This window comes from Chaetodon trifascialis, chromosome 19 (assembly GCF_039877785.1).
Source record: "Chaetodon trifascialis isolate fChaTrf1 chromosome 19, fChaTrf1.hap1, whole genome shotgun sequence".
Classification (NCBI taxonomy): Eukaryota; Metazoa; Chordata; class Actinopteri; order Chaetodontiformes; family Chaetodontidae; genus Chaetodon; species Chaetodon trifascialis.
In genome coordinates, this window is record NC_092074.1 from 15,435,017 (window position 1) to 15,455,171 (window position 20,155).

Genomic DNA, 20,155 nt, shown 5'->3' on the forward strand with positions numbered 1-20,155 from the left:
AGGTCTTTTATTGACAAACATACACACAATACAATAAAATGAAAGTATTGATTTTTCTTTAAGTATTGATTTAGTATTTTTAGGATATCTCCAGTCATCCTGCCAACCAGTAAAGCCAATTGGATCTTTGGCTGTACACAATAATACAGTAACACAATAAACACAATGATAATAAGCATGGTGCATACAGTAGGCTATTAAAAAGCAAAAAAGTATCAATAAGAATTAAAATAAATCAAAACTGCCCCAAACCAGAAGATTTTTTTTGGCTTGTAATTCCAAGCAGAAGAGAAGGCATACAGTAAAGCAGAAAAACACCACCCCACTTGTCTGTTCACCAAAATAATAAAAGAAAACAATAGACAATTTTAGGATATACACATTATTATGGGAGAACAATATATGGCTGAGCTACAATAACACTGTTACTCTTACTCTCCCTGTCTGTTTATTGTAGGTTTCTTTTTTTTACTTTATCTGCAAAAAATAAATTTGGGTCTGAGTTAGTACTCCCAATTTAGTAGCAGGAGACATGCCAGCACCACAGTTTTCCTATCTTCAAGCTTGGAAAAGCGTTTCATTACACACGAGTTGTAGACGTGACGGTAAATTTATTAATTGAAAATAAACACTGAGAATAATCTCCTTGACATGTGCTCTCTGCCTGACTCATATCCCTGGACTTTACGAGTGACGGGCAAAAAGACGATCATTTAACACCAGTAGTTGCTGCACCATAGTGTCGTGAGAGCACGAGCGCTGAGGGAGAGGCGACTGTTAACAAACAAGGACACGTTAGCGTGTAGTACTGTTAAACTTATAGGCTATAATCACCTCCGGTGTTGTTTATTGATAAACCAGGAGCCGCCTCACGGGCTGAGACAAGTTAAGAGATTTATCATTCCCACCAAGTAACGGTAACCGAAAAGGCCTATATTATTACTGTGCGTCTGGCCACAGCTATAAAGCGGTTGCAGCAATTAGAACATAGCGGTGAGTAATCATGAAATACGCCTTGTTGAAGTTGTGAACAGTTTCATCTCCAGAGCCAGACAGCGGAATTCAGCAGGTTTTCCTCCCTTATACTTGCTATAGTTTACCTACCGGTATGTCGTTATGTCTTTTTTTATTATTATTGTTCAGTAAGAAGCTTCGGGTCATGTTCACTTTGTTACGTCGTGTGTGTGTGTGTGTGTGTGTGTGTGTGTGTGACACTATTTATATTGCAAAGTCGTATGCTTGATGTGATTAGACAAGTAGGTCTGTGAAATGTCAACTCTGGGCTTGCATGTTATCAATGAAATTAATCATAAGGTTATGGTATTTTTAAAACATCATCATAGAGGGTTTTTATAACAACTTAGATTGACTCTGTCGCCTTATCTCTTCTGGATCACCGGAGCAGTTGTGCCATGGCGCCCATCAGTGAGGGCTGTGGGCGGGACATTGTTACACAGCCAAGAGCGGAGAGATGGCTGCATCAGAGCCAAAAGAGCGCATTTTAAAATACATTAATTAATTTTATAGGTCATCGGTGGAAAAACGGCCGATGCCAATTATTGAACAAATGCTGATAATCGGCCAATATTATCGGCCAGGCCGATAATTGGTCAAATCTGACCAAATGAAGGCATTTCAGCAGTATTTTTAGAATATTCGATTGGGGCATGACTTGATGCCTCGCTGTCTCAGAAGGCTACTGAAATAGGCAGCTGACTCGTCATTTCGGATGCAGCCAGAGAGACAGAGAGAGAGAGCTGGCTGGCTGTGATGAAGCTCATCTGATGTCAATCAAGTCATCAACCACTGGTTGGTGACTTGATAGACATCAGGTGTGCTTCATACTTTGATATAATCAAAGTCTGTCCCAGTCTAGAGTCATTTCAGTCAGAACTCTAGGGACAATTGTCAGGACAGTGTCATGTGGCATTAGGGGTGTATAAATGAAACTGGATACGACCAGTCCATTCACTGAAATCATGACGTCGTCAGACTTTTTGAACACTGCCATCTTGGAAGTTTGATGTCACCTGATGTCACTGGCGTTTGGTAACGTGCAATTATGAACTATTGACTCCAATTTGAAGTCACTGGTGTTGAATCACATGGTTGTGAGGTGAGAACAGCACATCTGCATGTCTTACAAAACCCCAGTTACATCAAATTGGAGTCAGTAGTTCATAACTGCGCATGTTACGAAACACCAGTGACGTCAAACTGTAGTCAAATTTGTCAACATGGCAGCATCCACTCGGCAGCAACTCAAACCTGAAAGTATGGGGGCTAGTATTGCATGTATGAGATCATTCTCTTGACTTTCTCCATTTCAAACTTAGAGGGAGAAGAAAACCCAAATGGCAAAGGCACGGAAAGGTTCTCTGCTTGACATTATGAAAGAAAAGAAAGCGAAGATAACTAAGAAGAGAGAAAGGGAGGAGAGTGACGAAGAAGTGTCAGTGCCCTACAAGCTCCAAGAAGAGCTGCAAGAGAAATACATTCTAATTAAAAAAAAAAAAAATAAAAAATAAAAAAAAAGACAATGAGATGTTATTGGTTGAAAAGACAGCCAAAATCCAAAAATTACAGGAAAAAAATACGGAGCTATCTGAAGAGCTAAAGACAATCCAGTCTGAACCTGTGCTTGCAAGAGCATCTCCTCAGTACATTTTTTTCTACAGTTTAGAATGTTATTCATATTTTTTTATTATATCCTACAGGGATCCTGAAGCAGTCTCTCACCGAGTCTGGAAGCACAGAAACAGGTCTGGAAGCAGAACCTGAAGTGATCACCCCAGAGCTGGACGAAGAAGGAAAGGTAACCATTTCACACAGTTTTGGATTGGTGACATCTTTCATAGGGATGTTAACCGCTATTTGGTCAGCCACCAACACACACACACAAACACACACACACACACACACACACACACACACACACACACACACACACACACACACACACACACACACACACACACACACACACACACACACACACAAAAACACAAGTGCTATATGACATTTACTATGGTACAGCAACATTACTGACAGTGCCTTATTGATTTGCAATTGACACATTGGCAGACACATTTCTATGGGTTCACCCTTCAAGGTGCTCACATAGCATCCTCACATCCCATCCTCATGTCCTGTCCTCACAATCAGTTCATGACTTGTGGACTAACATGCCTAATGGTTTCAGACCATGTGAAAAACTGCTAGGTTTAAGTCTCAGGTCTAACAGAACAATTGTTTCCATTTTTATATATTAAACTTGGGCCCGGAGTGTTCCTCACCAACAATGGCGGAGGGTGCAGCAGGCAAAATCCCACTCCCAGTTTTGCAAATCTTTGGCTGTTGCCATTTGGGGCTCAGAGGAGCTAAAGCAGCACAGTGTTACTGTGGCAAAATCCAATGCAGTGAAGGACTCCCCAAGCCTCCTCTAACTCCAGAAAAAATGACTGCAATAAGAGGTGAGTACCTCATACATTATTACACAACACTTAGATCCGGCGGAGTAATTTCACACATTGTGACTGGTTAAGAGGCATTCCATAGGCATTCATGAGTGATGATATCCTGTCTAACATCACTCAGACTTCCCACAATACAATAGCAGGTTTATGTTTGAAACCTCTAAGTGACAAAAGTTTGTCTGTTTTACTCAGATTTTATGTTTTCTGTGTGATTTTAATCTACTGTGTTAATATAGTATGTCAAAATGGAAAAATAACTGTAAATCCACATGTGAGGTTGGGTTGTGCTGAAAAAAAAAAGATACCAAGCAATGCAAGGTAAACCGTTTTTAATGTGAAATATAAGGGTAAAACAAAGCAAGCAAAAAAAAAAAAAAAAAAAAAAAGGAATAATTTGAAAGATAAATATAAGGTAATATCCCTGCTTCTGTGCTTGGTATTATTCTGAGAGCCTTTCTTAGAATTATTTTAAATAATTTACTTACTTTAGTTTGCCAGGCCAATCAGTTTTACAATCTAATAATCTAGTATTGTTATAAAATGTTGTTATAAAATGTTGTTCTTTGTTAAAGTTCTTATTAAATTCTGTCATGTTTAAAATTCAATCCAGGGAATTCATTTTTGAAATCAGTGGTGTATTGTTAATATTTAAAACAAAACAAAAAAATTAGAATAGTATAAGTAATAATATCTTATGAATATATAATATACAGTATCTATAATAGCATCTAAATTATGTTTTTCCAGTGAACTCCAGTGAACATGACTACATCTGGAGAGGGTTTTTCTCTAGATGTAATCATGTTCACTCAGACATGCAGGCAGTTCCTCAGGAGCAGAGAGCTGGGCAGCAAGCCTTCTGCGGACACCGTTCCTGGACAGGTCCCTCTCATCCATCTCAGTGTTGCCTGGGTCATCCTCGTCATCTGGGGCCGGGCCTTCCTCTTCTTCCTCTTCCTCCTCCAGGATGTCACCTGCTGCCATGCAGATGTTGTGCAGGATGCAGCAGGCACCAACCACCTTTGGGGCAAATCGAGGCCGGATCTCAAGGGCCCTCAAAAATATTGAGCGCCACATTGTTTTAAAGACCCCAAAGGTGTGCTTGATAATGTTGCGTCCCCGTGCATGGTGCCTGTTGTATCGGGCTACAACTTGGCCTGTTAATTAGAATTCAGGTAGAAAATATATTGTTGTATTTCAAAGTCACCAAAGTAACAACGTAATGTGTGTGTGTGTGTGTGTGTGTGTGTGTGTGTGTGTGTGTGTGTGTGTGTGTGGAGTGAGACAGAGAGTATGTTCTTACTTTCTATAGGCTGGCGATACGGTGTCATGATCACAACAGGACGCTGCAGGCACGGGTATCCTCCATCTCCTAACAGGAAGTGCCCAACTGGTGGATACAGGTCCTGGTGGTACATTGGCGATCTTCTGAGGACAAGTGCATCATGCACTGATCCTGGTTGGCCAATAAAGCACCACACACTGCAGCACACAAAATGATCATGCAGTTGAATAAACACCTCTCCAAAATGGTTGCTACAAAAACCAAACATGATGAAACTCATAAAGGGAGAATATATTCCAGGACTGTTGTTTTAAACTGCATTTCTTTAAGCTTCATGTTTGTGTAATAAACTTTAAATACTGTATTAGGCCTGGGTGACATATCGATTTTTTCCATTAATTTGAATTTTTTGCTATGGACGATTTAAAAACTAAAAAATTTGAGGTTTTTCTCCTCTTGCTATGACGCGCCTTTTGGCCCCCAGTAGCTTCTGTAGCCAGGAGCTCCCTCCCCCCTCCCCTTTTGTTTCTTTCGCAGAAATGCACACACACACAGCAGCAACATGGCTACTGCTAATGAGAGCGAGAACAAAAGGCAGCAGCACAACGAACTTATTTCACTTATCTAAAACAGAGGCATCCCACCGAGTGGGAGAAATTCCCAAAAACTCCCGCTAAAAAGCAACTTACTGTGGAGGAAGCATTTACCCAAGGCACCACGTATGATAAGAAAGGGGCACGATGGAGAACAATCACCGAAGCGGTCGCGTTGCACATCACTAAGGATATGGTACCCATATATACGGTTTATCCACTTGCTGAAAACTATAGACCAAAGGTAAGTGCTACCTAGCCGCAAGTATTTTGCTGAAGTTGCCTTGGCCCACCTGTACAACAGTACTTGTGAGAAAATCAGTCGAGAGCTGGAGGGGGCCCCCTACTTGCTAAGAGTAAGTTGCAGTGCATGTTCATGCCATATATCCCTGTAAGTTGTGGCAGTGTTTGAAGCTAGAGATGTTGAAAATTGTCAGTGTTGTGTATTTTGCTTCAGATTCAGTAATGAGAGAATTTCTTGTTAATATTTTTGAAAATGGTGCAGCTTTCAATGTGAACCTAAACAAGTCTGTCTCCTTTCAAACTAAGTGTGTGTATGTTTGATAACAAAAGAACAGCTTGCACTTTAATTCCCAGAGGGAAATAGGGATTAAAGTTTTTGATAAAATAAAAGCAGACCTTGCTTTGAATTATCTCTGTCATTTGCACTTATTGTCTTCTTTAAAAAGTAGGGAAAAAAACGGAAAAAAATTGTAAATTGAGTTTTTTGTAAAAAAAAAAAAAAAAAAAAAAAAAAATTAATTAATAATAATAAGAAGAAAAATCGGAGATTTCATTTTTAGGCCATATCACCCAGCCCAATATTGTATATTGACATATTCAATACATTTCTCAGTTTGTGGCTAACAGCAGGAAGAACTAAAGCCTTCTTTTGTATTTCCATTTCACATGTTATCAGGGGAGAGCGCGAACGCAGTCCCCCACTACCAGAAATTATGCAGTCGAGATTCCCACATTTGGGGAATTCGCAGGGGTCAGCACAGCCGAAGTGCAATGGCTAAGCCTCACCCTGGGTGAACCACCTTCTTGATCATGGTATCTCCCCTGCCAGGTAAGTATGAGTTGTGCAAGTCGGACACAAGCAAGTCTTTCACACGCATACCATCCACAGTCACGGTGCTGACAAGCTACAAAACTAGGGGGATATGGAAGGGTGTGAATGTGTAGGGATTTAGAATTCAGAAGAATCATGTGGTACTCAGGTTGACAAAGATTTTTCATATTTTACTTTTAATGGGTACATTTCTCACACTGCAATGCTGTATTCCCACCACAAAAGCTGACCCCAAATCACCAGTTTGATCTATTTTACCTCCAACAAATGACTAACAGTTCAAAGGCGAGCCAAAGTCAATCATACTGCAATCAAAGGTTGTTCCATCCACATGTAAAATTCTCAAAAGAAACAAATCACACTTTTACCCGCTCAAATTACAGCCAATTCCTGTTTCTTTTTTTGCTCCTGGTGGGAAACTAACACTGCTGCTTCTTCCTGCCACCTCTTGGTGTGGAGTGTGAACGTTTGGTTGCCTGCACACTGGGATTTTTAATATGTTCTAGCAGTATGACAGCACCACAAACTGCAGCACACAAAATGATCATGCAGTTGAATAAACATCTCTCCAAAATGGTTTCTACAAAAACTGAACATGATAAAACTCTTAAAGGGAGAATATATTCCAGGACCGCTGTTTTAAACTGCATTTCTTTAAGCTTCGTGTGTGTAATAAACTTTACATATTATATTTCTATATATTCAATACATTTCTCAGTTTGTGGCTAACAGCAGGAAAAACTAAATTAGATGACTGAAATTAAGTGCAGACAAACTACACTAGAGAAAATGACGCGGTCAGGATTTTCACTTCTGGAGAATGAGCAGAACTCCAGAGCAATGAAGCACCTATCACCAGATTCAATCCACTCTTCAGGTACACCTCTTATAAGAGACACAGAGAGAAATCAACCTAACTGAAATGAGAGAGATCCACAGCTCTAGCAAACAGAGCTGTGGATTGCTGTGGAAAAATATTTGCAGATTTTTCTTCCACATCTGTCCTATTCTCAAAACAGTCCCTTTATTCATATTAATCAAAGCATAATTCATTGAATCTGAATTAAAGTAAACCAGTGTGATAGAATATATTAATAACACTGGTTAGGACTTAGAAATAATGGTATAGGAATGAGACATTGATGCCCGTTTTTGATGACAAGATACTCCCTACAAATGAAACCGATACCAACATCATCAACAGACTGTAAACACAGCTCAAGCCTCTTTGTATTTCCATTTCACATATTATCAGGGGAGAGCGCGAACGCAGTCCCCCACTACCAGAAATTATGCAGTCGAGATTCCCACATTTGGGGAATTCGCAGGGGTCAGCACAGCCGAAGTGCAATGGCTAAGCCTCGCCCTGGGTGAACCACCTTCTTGATCATGGTATCTCCCCTGCCAGGTAAGTATGAGTTGTGCAAGTCGGACACAAGCAAGTCTTTCACACGCATACCATCCACAGTCACGGTGCTGACAAGCTACAAATTAACCAAAACCAGGGGATATGGAAGGGTGTGTGAATCTGCAGGGATTTAATATAGACGAACCATGTGGTACTGAGGTTGACAAAGATTTTACATTTTACTTGATAACTAATGGATATATTTCCCATACTGCAATGCTGTACTCCCACCACAAAAGCTGACCTGAATTGACCAGTTGTATCTATTTTATCTCCAACAACTGACTAACAGCTCAAAAGCCAGTTCAAGTGAGCCAAAGTTAATCATATTGCAATCAAAGATTGTTCCATCCACATGTAAAATTCACAAAAGAGAACAAAACACACAGATCACACTTTTACTGCTTCAAAATATAGCCACTTCCTGACCCTTTGTTTGCTGCTGGTGGGAAACTGACATTCCTGCTTCATGCTGCCACCTCTTGGTGAGTCAAGGAACTTTCCATAAGAGAAAACCATGGGGTCACATTTCTCTTCTCTTTGGGAAATAAGAAGAAAAAGCCAGCAATTAGGCACCCACCAACAAATTCAATGCAATCAGTCATTATGAAACTCCACAAATGCATGATTTACACACACACACACACACACACACACACACACACACACACACACACACACACACACACAATATTGTCACATTCTCAGGAAATGTGGAAAAGGCAGAGAATGCAGCACACCTACCTCTCAAACCTTAAGACTCAAGATTACTAAATTGATAAGACATATTCCTTACTTTAATTTAGTGCAAAACTTTGCAGTATCTTTTTGCACAAACTATGAAACCGCTATACTAAAGTGAAAAAGCCATCTTATATAAAAAAAGGTTTCAGTTCTTAGTAGGCTGCATTAATACTTTACTTTGCACAGTATAAGGGGGGTGCACCATTCCTGGAAGTAATGCAATACCAGGTCGATGCGTGGAGTGGACGGAGCAAGCCCCTATTCCATCTCCCTGCTCCAAAAATCAATTTAATATATGGTCCCCGGATAGGGGACATATCAGATATTAAACTGATAAGAACAGATACTACACTTGATCTTAGCCAAAAGGCCGAGAAGCGATACCATGGTCTTCGAGGAATGGAAGAGTCATTCTCTGTACTATGACTCTCACTTATGGTTGAAAATAACATTAATAAGTTTAAATAAAATTTAAAAAAAAGCAGTGTAATTGAACCTTTATGACTAGTCGGCAAAGCGTGCACACTAGATGGCACACACTATTCAAGGAACAGGATGATTGTGAATACAGATTAAGACAATTTCTGATCACATGACGTGCTTCTGCCCAATAATCCATCACTACCAAGTACAATCTCAAAATCCAATTTGTCACCTTAGTGACAGTAGAATTGTTTCTATTCAGTTAAATAGTGTGACTGACATTAAATAAAACTATAACAATGGGATCACGGTATATGGATGAAAATTAATAAAATGCACATGGTTTCTCTAATGCTTTAACGAAGACAAATTGGGCTCTGTCTCCCCCTGGTGGGGGAAACTACAAAGGGAACCACACTCAGGCCTAAAACTTAGGAGCCACATACTTTGCATTCTACTGAAATACACATTTGCACATTGGCAATTCAACATTAGTTGCCCGTGACAATCTGAGAAAATGTGTAAAATTTATACAAATATCACAGCCGGGTACTCTACAATTAAACCATCGATATGTGGACATCCACAGGACCATGCATCAAGATACAAACAGAACAATTTCAACTTCCAGTATGTTTTTTCTGATTTTTTGAGAGATTTTGAAACCTGCATCTATTTGTTTCAAACAAATCACACGGTACACATCAGTTTAGATTTTCAAATTGAATAATTCAATTTGGAATTGTCTGATATCTAATTTTTCGTGTTGAGTAAAGTACATATTACATGCATAGCAATCAGGAGAACACACTGAGTTTTCCGTTTCACATGTTATCAGGGGAGAGCGCGAACGCAGTCCCCCACTACCAGAAATTATGCAGTCGAGATTCCCACATTTGGGGAATTCGCAGGGGTCAGCACAGCCGAAGTGCAATGGCTAAGCCTCGCCCTGGGTGAACCACCTTCTTGATCATGGTATCTCCCCTGCCAGGTAAGTATGAGTTGTACAAGTCATGCACAAGCAAGTCTTTCACACGCATACCATCCACAGTCACGGTGCTGACAATCTACAAATGACCAAAACCAGGGGATATGGAAGGGTGTGTGAATCTGCAGGGATTTAATATAGACGAACCATGTGGTACTGAGGTTGACAAAGATTTTTCACATTTTACTTGATAACTGATGGATATATTTCCCATACTGCAATGCTGTACTCCTGCCACAAAAGCTGACTTACAATCACCAGTTGTATCCATTTTACTTCCAACAAGTGACTAACAGCTTAAAAGCCAGTTCAAGTCAATCATACTGCAATCAAAGGTTGTTCCACCCACATGTAAAATTCACAAAATAGACCAAAAACACACAAATCACACTTTTACCGCTTCAAAATATAGCCACTTCCTGTTCCTTTGTTTGCTGCTGGTAGGAAGCTGACATCCCTGCTACCTACTGCCATCTCTTGGAGTGGAGTGTGAACAACACTTGGTCATCTGCATGTTTGCACAACAGGATTTTTAATATGCTCCACACGCTAGTTTAACAGTGAAATAGCACCACAAACTACAGCACACAAAATGATCATGCAGTTGAATCAACACCTCTCCAAATGTGTTTCAACAAAAACCAAACATTATAGCCCTCATAAAGGGTGGATATGTTTCAGGACTGTATTAAACTGCTTTAGTTTTAGCTAAATATAGCAAACTCACAAATTATTGTGCATGTATATACACAGACATATTTTTCTGTCTGCTGGTAGCAAAAAAAAAAAAAAATAATAATAATTTAATGATTTACACACACACACACACACACACACACACACACACACACACACACACACACACGCAATATTGTCACATTCTCAGGAAATGTGGAAAAGGCAGAGAATGCAGCACATCTACCTTTCAAACCTTAAGACTCAAGATTACTATATTAAGACATATTCCTTACTTTAATTTAGTGCAAAACTTTGCAGTATCTTTTTGCACAAACTATGAAACCGTTATACTAAAGTGAAAAACCCATCTTATATTAAAAAAAAAAGGTTTCAGCTCTTAATGAGCTGCATTAGTACTTTACTTTGCACAATATAAGGGGGGTGCACCATTCCTGGAAGTACTGCAATACCAGGTCGATGCGTGGAGTGGACGGAGCAAGCCCCTATTCCATCTCCCTGCTCCAAAAATCAATTTAATATATGGTCCCCGGGTGGGGGACGTATCAGATATTAAACTGATAAGAACAGATACTACACTTGATCTTAGCCAAAAGGCCGAGAAGCGATACTGTGGTCTTCGAGGAATGGAAGAGTCATTCTCTTGGCCATGACTCTCACTTATGGTTGAAAATAACATGAATAACTTTAAGTAAAATTAAAAAAAGCAGTGTAATTAAACCTTTTATGACTAGTCGGCAAAGTGTGCACACTAGATGGCACACTTTATTCAAGGAACAGGATGATTGTGAATACAGATTAAGACAATTTCTGATCACATGACGTGCTTCTGCCCAATAATCCATCACTACCAAGTACAATCTCAAAATCCAATTTGTCACTTTAGTGACAGTAGAATTGTTTCTATTCAGTTAAATTGTGTGATTGACATTGAGTAAAACTATAACAATGGGATCACAGTATATGGATGAAAATTAATAAAATGCACATGGTTTCTCTAATGCTTTAACAAAGATAAATTGGGCTCTGTCTCCCTCTGGTGGGGGAAACTATGAAGGGAACCACACTCAGGCCTAAAACTTAAGAGCCACATACTTGGCATTCTACTGAAATACACATTTCCACATTGGCAATTCAACATTAGTTGCCTGTGACAATCTGAGAAAATGTGTAAAATTTATACAAATATCACAGCCGGGTACTCTACAATTAAACCATCGATATGTGGACATCCACAGGACCATGCATCAAGATACAAACAGAACAATTTCAACTTCCAGTATGTTTTTTCTGATTTTTTGGAGAGATTTTGATACCTGCATCTATCTGCATCTGATTTTTCATGATCCTTGATTTAGTTGGGTAATGTACATACTACATGCATTGCAATCAGGAGACCACACTGAGTTTTTTGTTTCACACATTATCAGGGGAGAGCGCGAACGCAGTCCCCCACTACCAGAAATTATGCAGTCGAGATTCCCACATTTGGGGAATTCGCAGGGGTCAGCACAGCCGAAGTGCAATGGCTAAGCCTCGCCCTGGGTGAACCACCTTCTTGATCATGGTATCTCCCCTGCCAGGTAAGTATGAGTTGTACAAGTCAGGCACAAGCAAGTCTTTCACACGCATACCATCCACAGTCACGGTGCTGACAAGCTACAAATTAACCAAAACCAGGGGATATGGAAGGGTGTGTGAATCTGCAGGGATTTAATATAGACGAACCATGTGGTACTGAGGTTGACAAAGATCTTACATTTTACTTGATAACTGATGGATATATTTCCCATACTGCAATGCTGTACTCCCACCACAAAAGCTGACCTGAAATGACCAGTTGTATCTATTTTATCTCCAACTGACTAACAGCTCAAAAGCCAGTTCAAGTGAGCCAAAGTTAATCATATTGCAATCAAAGATTGTTCCATCCACATGTAAAATTCACAAAAAAAAACAAGACAAAACAGATCATACTTTTACCGCTTCAAAATATAGCCACTTCCTGACCCTTTGTTTGCTGCTGGTGGGAAACTGACATTCCTGCTTCATGCTGCCACCTCTTGGTGAGTCAAGGAACTTTCCATAAGAGAAAACCATGGGGTCACATTTCTCTTCTCTTTGGGAAATAAGAAGAAAAAGCCAGCAATTAGGCACCCACCAACAAATTCAATGCAATCAGTCATTACGAAACTCCACAAATGCATGTTGTCACATTCTCAGGAAATGTGGAAAAGGTAGAGAATGCAGCACACCTACCTCTCAAGCCTTAAGATTCAAGATTACATATTGATAAGACATATTCCTTACTTTATTTTTCTAAGGGTCACCATAAATCTGTGTAGATCACAAAGGTCCAGGGTGTCTCTCACTGATCTACTGTCTGTTAGAAGGAGCGTTTGGTCGTCCATATACAAACTGAGTTTTGCCTCTTTACCTGCTGCCCCTGGGATTGAGAGGCCTCTGATGTTTTTTCCTTGCCTTAGCTCACACGCCAAAGGCTCAATTGCAAGAATAAACAAGGTAGGGGGAAATGGACAGCCTTGTCGTACACCTGATTTTACTTTGAATAGGGCAGTGTAATTTCCATTAATCAAAACTTAACTGGAGATGTCTGCATACAGTAGTTCTATCCATGATCTAAACTTCCTGCCAAAGTTGAGGTGGGACAGGATAGTTTTAATGTACTGGTGACTGATACTATCAAAAGCCTTTTCTAAATCAAGCTCTAAGATAGAGAGAGGGAGATGCCGGTCTTGGGCAAACAGGTAAGAATCTCTGATTAGGGCTAAGCTGTCAGACTTGGACCGGCCTAGGACCCCACATGTTTGGTCTTTACCGACCAGGTGATGAACTACCGGTTGCATTCGGAAAAAGAGGGCCTTTGACAGTATCTTAACGTCGACTCCAAGCAAGGTTAAAGGTCTCCAATTTTTCAAGACCTTCCTGTCTCCCTTTTTTGTAATGAAGGGAAATGGTGCCTGTTCTTAAAGAGGAGGGGAGTATACCCTTAGAGAAACTCTCCTTGAACACTTGTAGCAAAGGTTCTTTAAGTTGGTCCCAAAGGGCATTGTAAAACTCTTTGGGTAAACCATCTGGGCCAGGGGATTTATTACTCTGCATGCTCTGCATGGCTCTGGTTAGCTCATTGGTTGTCAAATCTCTCTCGAGAAAGTCTTCATCTACATTGTTAAGTTTTGTGGTTAAATGTGACGAAAAGAGATTGATTGACTGTTCAGATACGACTCTCTCTTGCTAAAGATCACAGTAGAAAGACTTGATGACATCAAGTACCCCTTGAGGATCACTCACTTCTTTTCCTTCTTTGTCTAACACTTCTTTGATGCAGTGCCTGGACTGGGCTAGTTTGTTAAAAACAATAGCGGGTACACTTTTCATTCTCTTCCAAGTGTTGAACCCTGCTCCTTATAAGCACGCCTCAACTCTTTTCATTGTACAACTTAGTCAAGTCTTTTTTGAGTTTTATTATATCCTCATTCACTTCAAAGCCAGACAGTGAAAGAGAATAGTAGCGTTGCAACTTGGCCTGCAATCTTTTTTGGAAAGCTCGTTCCTTGCTGCTGCTTTTTTACCTTCAGAAGCACTCTACAATTAAACCATCGATATGTTGATATCCACAGGACCATGCATCAAGATAGAAATTAAACAGTTTCAACTTCCAGTATATTTTTTCTGATTTTTGGAGATTTTTTGAAACCTGCACACACAGTACACATCAGTTTAGATTTTCAAAATGAATAATTCAATTCAGAATTGTCTGATATCTAATTTTTCATGATCCTTGATTTGGTTGGGTAATGTACATACTACATGCATTGCAATCAGGAGACCACACTGAGTTTTTTGTTTAACATATTATCAGGGGAGAGCGCGAACGCAGTCCCCCACTACCAGAAATTATGCAGTCGAGATTCCCACATTTGGGGAATTCGCAGGGGTCAGCACAGCCGAAGTGCAATGGCTAAGCCTCGCCCTGGGTGAACCACCTTCTTGATCATGGTATCTCCCCTGCCAGGTAAGTATGAGTTGTACAAGTCAGGCACAAGCAAGTCTTTCACACGCATACCATCCACAGTCACGGTGCTGACAATCTACAAATGACCAAAACCAGGGGATATGGAAGGGTGTGTGAATCTGCAGGGATTTAATATAGAAGAACCACGTGGTACTGAGGTTGACAAAGATCTTACATTTTACTTGATAACTGATGGATATATCTCCCATACTGCAATGCTGTACTCCCACCACAAAAGCTGACCTAAAATGACCAGTTTACCTCCAACAACTGACTAACAGCTCAAAAGCCAGTTCAAGTGAGCCAAAGTTAATCATATTGCAATCAAAGATTGTTCCATCCACATGTAAAATTCACAAGAGAATAAAAACACACAAATCACACTTTTACCACTTCAAAATATAGCCACTTCCTGTTCCTTTGTTTGCTGCTGGTAGGAAGCTGACATTCCTGCTACCTACTGCCACCTCTTGGTGTGGAGTGTGAACAACATTTGGTCATCTGCATGTTTGCACAACAGGATTTTTAATATGCTCCACAAGCCAGTCTAACAGTGAAATAGCACCACAAACTACAGCACACAAAAGGATCATGCAGTTGAATCAACACCTCTCCAAATATGTTTCAACAACAACCAAACATTATAGCCCTCATAAAGGGTGGATATGTTTCAGGACTGTATTAAACTGCTTTAGCTAAATATAGTAAACTCACAAATTATTGTGTGTGTATATACAAAGACATATTTTTCTGTCTGCTGGTAGCAAGAAAAAAAATTAAATGGTATACACACACACACACACACACATACACACACAGATACATATATACATATGCACATATATATAAGGCTATGGCACCACTTTACAGAAAACCATGGGGTCAGGACTCTCTTGTCTTTGGGAATTAAGAAGAAAAAGACAAAGAAAAAGACAGCAATGAGGCACCCACCAACATACTCAATGCAATCAGTTGGTATGAAACTTCATGCTTTCACCAAATGTTAACCTACCTACCACTTCTGCCTTACAATCTTAACACAGTATAATCATTGCATTTTAATAACTTAATGCAACAAGCAATCAGTGAACTTCAATGGTACTTTACTTTGCACAATATAAGGGGGGTGCACCGTTCCTGGAAGTACTGCAATACCAGGTCGATGCGTGGAGTGGACGGAGCAAGCCCCTATTCCATCTCCCTGCTCCAAAAATCAATTTAATATATGGTCCCCGGGTAGGGGACGTATCAGATATTAAACTGATAAGAACAGATACTACACTTGATCTTAGCCAAAAGGCCGAGAAGCGATACCAAATTTTCATAACTTAAATTTTTTTTTTTTTTTAAGTGTAAAGTGTAAACCTTTACAACTAGTCTGCAAAGCATGCACACTAGATTGCACACTTTAGTCAAGGAACAGGATGATTGTGAATACAGATTAAGACAATTTCTGGTCACATGACGTGCTTCTGCCCAATAATCCATCACTACCAAGTACAATCTCAAAATCCAATTTGTCACTTTAGTGACAGTAGAATTGTTTCTATTCAGTTAAATTGTGTGACTGACATTAAATAAAACTATAACAACGGGATCACAGTATATGGATGAAAATTAATAAAATGCACATGGTTTCTCTAATGCTTTAACGAAGACAAATTAGGCTCTGTCTCCCCCTGGTGGGGGAAACTACAAAGGGAACCACACTCAGGCCTAAAACTTAAGAGCCAGATACTTTGCATTCTACTGAAATACACATTTCCACATTGGCAATTCAACATTAGTTGCCTGTGACAATCTGAGAAAATGTGTAAAATTTATACAAATATCACAGCCGGGTACTCTACAATTAAACCATCGATATGTGGACATCCACAGGACCATGCATCAAGATACAAACAGAACAGTTTCAACTTCCAGAATGTTTTTTCTGATTTTTTTTGGAGAGATTTTGAAACCTGCATCTATTTGTTTCAAACAAATCACACGGTACACATCAGTTTAGATTTTCAAATTGAATAATGCAATTCAGAATTGTCTGATATCTAATTTTTCGTGTTGGGTAAAGTACATACTAGATGCATTGCAATCAGGAGATCACCCTGCGTCTTTTGTTTCACATATAATCAGGGGAGAGCGCGAACGCAGTCCCCCACTACCAGAAATTATGCAGTCGAGATTCCCACATTTGGGGAATTCGCAGGGGTCAGCACAGCCGAAGTGCAATGGCTAAGCCTCGCCCTGGGTGAACCACCTTCTTGATCATGGTATCTCCCCTGCCAGGTAAGTATGAGTTGTACAAGTCAGGCACAAGCAAGTCTTTCACACGCATACCATCCACAGTCACGGTGCTGACAATCTACAAATGACCAAAACCAGGGAATATGGAAGGGTGTGTGAATCTGCAGGGATTTAATATAGACGAACCATGTGGTACTGAGGTTGACAAAGATTTTTCACATTTTACTTGATAACTGATGGATATATTTCCCATACTGCAATGCTGTACTCCTGCCACAAAAGCTGACTTACAATCACCAGTTGTATCCATTTTACTTCCAACAAGTGACTAACAGCTTAAAAGCCAGTTCAAGTCAATCATACTGCAATCAAAGGTTGTTCCACCCACATGTAAAATTCACAAAATAGACCAAAAACACACAAATCACACTTTTACCGCTTCAAAATATAGCCACTTCCTGTTTCTTTGTTTGCTGCTGGTAGGAAGCTGACATTCCTGCTACCTACTGCCACCTCTTGGTGTGGAGTGTGAACAACATTTGGTCATCTGCATGTTCGCACAACAGGATTTTTAATGTGCTCCACATGCTAGTTTAACAGTGAAATAGCACCACAAAGTACAGCACACAAAATGATCATGCAGTTGAATCAACACCTCTCCAAAATTGTTTCAACAAAAACCAAACATTATAGCCCTCATAAAGGGTGGATATGTTTCAGGACTGTATTAAACTGCTTTAGTTTTAGCTTAATATAGCAAACTCACAAATTATTGTGCCTATATACATAGACATATTTTTCTGTCTGCTGGTAGCAAAAAAAAAAAAAAGTAATGATTTACACACACACACACACACACACACACACACATATATATATATACATATATTAATGACCAGAAACACACAAATCACACTTTTACCACCTCAAATTATAGCCACTCCCTGTTCCTTTGTTTGCTGCTGGTGGGAAACTGACATTCAACTCAATATGCCTTTATTCGTCCCGTGAGGGGAAATTCCAATTCCATAAGAGAAAACCATGGGGTCACATTTCTCTTCTCTTTGGGAAATAAGAAGAAAAAGCCAGCAATTAGGCACCCACCAACAAATTCAATGCAATCAGTCATTATGAAACTCCACAGATGCATGTTGTCACATTCTCAGGAAATGTGGGAAAGGCAGAGAATGCAGCACACCTACCTCTCAAACCTTAAGACTCAAGATTACTATATTAAGAAATATTCCTTACTTTAATTTAGTGCAAAACTTTGCAGTATCTTTTTGCACAAACTATGAAACCGTTATACTAAAGTGAAAAAGCCATCTTATATAAAAAAAGGTTTCAGTTCTTAATGAGCTGCATTAGTACTTTACTTTGCACAATATAAGGGGGGTGCACCATTCCTGGAAGTACTGCAATACCAGGTCGATGCGTGGAGTGGACGGAGCAAGCCCCTATTCCATCTCCCTGCTCCAAAAATCAATTTAATATATGGTCCCCGGGTAGGGGACGTATCAGATATTAAACTGATAAGAACAGATACTACACTTGATCTTAGCCAAAAGGCCGAGAAGCGATACCATGGTCTTCGAGGAATGGAAGAGTCATTCTCTGTACTATGACTCTCACTTATGGTTGAAAATAACATTAATAACATTAAATAAAATAAAAAAAAAGCAGTGTAATTAAACCTTTTTTGACTAGTCGGCAAAGTGTGCACACTAGATGGCACACTTAGGTCAAGGAACAGGATGATTGTGAATACAGATTAAGACAATTTCTGATCACATGACGTGCTTCTGCCCAATAATCCATCACTACCAAGTACAATCTCAAAATCCAATTTGTCACTTTAGTGACAGTAGAATTGTTTCTATTCAGTTAAATAGTGTGATTGACATTAAGTAAAACTACAACAATGGGATCACAGTATATGGATGAAAATTAATAAAATGCACATGGTTTCATTAGTGCTTTAACAAAGACAAATTGGGTTCTGTCTCCCTCTGGTGGGGGAAACTATGAAGGGAACCACACTCAGGCCTAAAACTTCAATTGCCAATAAGAGCCAGATACTTTGCATTCTACTGAAATACACATTTCCACATTGGCAATTCAACATTAGCTGCCCATGACAATTTGAGCAAATACGTAAAATTAATACAAATATCACAGCCGGGTACTCTACAATTAAACCATCGATATGTGGACATCCACAGGACCAGACAATGCATCAAGATAGAAACAGAGTTGTTTCAACTTCCAGTATGTTTTTTTTCTGATTTTTGGAGATTTTTTGGAAACCTGCTGTCAATAGGTTGATGATTTTGGTTTCCACTGACCACTGTTACATCTATTTGTTTCAAACAAATCACATAGTATACATCAGAATAGATTTTCAAATTGAGTAAATCAGTTCATAATGTTCAGATAATTCATTTTTAGCGATCCTTGATTCAGTTGAGCAGTGTACATGCAACATTCGTTGTGATTGGGAGGCAACACTAAGGTTTTTATTTCACATGTGATCAGGGGAGAGCGCGAACGCAGTCCCCCACTACCAGAAATTATGCAGTCGAGATTCCCACATTTGGGGAATTCGCAGGGGTCAGCACAGCCGAAGTGCAATGGCTAAGCCTCGCCCTGGGTGAACCACCTTCTTGATCATGGTATCTCCCCTGCCAGGTAAGTATGAGTTGTACAAGTCAGGCACAAGCAAGTCTTTCACACGCATACCATCCACAGTCACGGTGCTGACAATCTACAAATGACCAAAACCAGGGGATATGGAAGGGTGTGTGAATCTGCAGGGATTTAATATAGACGAACCATGTGGTACTGAGGTTGACAAAGATTTTTCACATTTTACTTGATAACTGATGGATATACCTCCCATACTGCAATGCTATACTCCTGCCACAAAAGCTGACCTACAATCACCAGTTGTATAGATTTTACTTCCAACAAGTGACTAACAGCTTAAAAGCGAGTTCAAGTGAGTCAAAGTCAATCATACTGCAATCACAGGTTGTTCCATCCACATGTAAACTTCACAAAAGAAACCAAAAACACACAAATCACGCTTTTACCACCTCAAATTACAGCCACTTCCTGTTCCTTTGTTTGCTGCTGGTAGGAAGTTGACATTCCTGCTACCTACTGCCACCTCTTGGTGTGGAGTGTG

At 39.7% G+C, this 20,155-nt stretch overlaps 11 non-coding genes across 11 annotated transcripts; all 11 read right to left on the reverse strand.

The window, feature by feature from the left end:
* Window positions 1–6,270: 6,270 nt before the first annotated feature.
* Window positions 6,271–6,434, reverse strand: LOC139348231 (U1 spliceosomal RNA). The gene has a single exon (XR_011603381.1). It is a non-coding gene; the product is annotated as a U1 spliceosomal RNA (small nuclear RNA).
* Window positions 6,435–7,681: 1,247 nt separating this feature from the next.
* LOC139348242 (U1 spliceosomal RNA) lies at window positions 7,682–7,845 on the reverse strand. Its single transcript, XR_011603392.1, has one exon. It is a non-coding gene; the product is annotated as a U1 spliceosomal RNA (small nuclear RNA).
* Window positions 7,846–8,772: 927 nt separating this feature from the next.
* On the reverse strand, window positions 8,773–8,963 carry LOC139348225 (U2 spliceosomal RNA). Its single transcript, XR_011603375.1, has one exon. It is a non-coding gene; the product is annotated as a U2 spliceosomal RNA (small nuclear RNA).
* An 876-nt stretch (window positions 8,964–9,839) lies between these two features.
* LOC139348244 (U1 spliceosomal RNA) lies at window positions 9,840–10,003 on the reverse strand. Its single transcript, XR_011603394.1, has one exon. It is a non-coding gene; the product is annotated as a U1 spliceosomal RNA (small nuclear RNA).
* Window positions 10,004–11,106: 1,103 nt separating this feature from the next.
* LOC139348229 (U2 spliceosomal RNA) lies at window positions 11,107–11,297 on the reverse strand. The gene has a single exon (XR_011603379.1). It is a non-coding gene; the product is annotated as a U2 spliceosomal RNA (small nuclear RNA).
* An 818-nt stretch (window positions 11,298–12,115) lies between these two features.
* LOC139348246 (U1 spliceosomal RNA) lies at window positions 12,116–12,279 on the reverse strand. Its single transcript, XR_011603395.1, has one exon. It is a non-coding gene; the product is annotated as a U1 spliceosomal RNA (small nuclear RNA).
* Window positions 12,280–14,568: 2,289 nt separating this feature from the next.
* On the reverse strand, window positions 14,569–14,732 carry LOC139348221 (U1 spliceosomal RNA). Its single transcript, XR_011603371.1, has one exon. It is a non-coding gene; the product is annotated as a U1 spliceosomal RNA (small nuclear RNA).
* A 1,113-nt stretch (window positions 14,733–15,845) lies between these two features.
* Window positions 15,846–16,036, reverse strand: LOC139348227 (U2 spliceosomal RNA). Its single transcript, XR_011603377.1, has one exon. It is a non-coding gene; the product is annotated as a U2 spliceosomal RNA (small nuclear RNA).
* Window positions 16,037–16,854: 818 nt separating this feature from the next.
* On the reverse strand, window positions 16,855–17,018 carry LOC139348222 (U1 spliceosomal RNA). Its single transcript, XR_011603372.1, has one exon. It is a non-coding gene; the product is annotated as a U1 spliceosomal RNA (small nuclear RNA).
* Window positions 17,019–18,358: 1,340 nt separating this feature from the next.
* LOC139348228 (U2 spliceosomal RNA) lies at window positions 18,359–18,549 on the reverse strand. The gene has a single exon (XR_011603378.1). It is a non-coding gene; the product is annotated as a U2 spliceosomal RNA (small nuclear RNA).
* Window positions 18,550–19,500: 951 nt separating this feature from the next.
* On the reverse strand, window positions 19,501–19,664 carry LOC139348223 (U1 spliceosomal RNA). Its single transcript, XR_011603373.1, has one exon. It is a non-coding gene; the product is annotated as a U1 spliceosomal RNA (small nuclear RNA).
* Window positions 19,665–20,155: the final 491 nt, after the last annotated feature.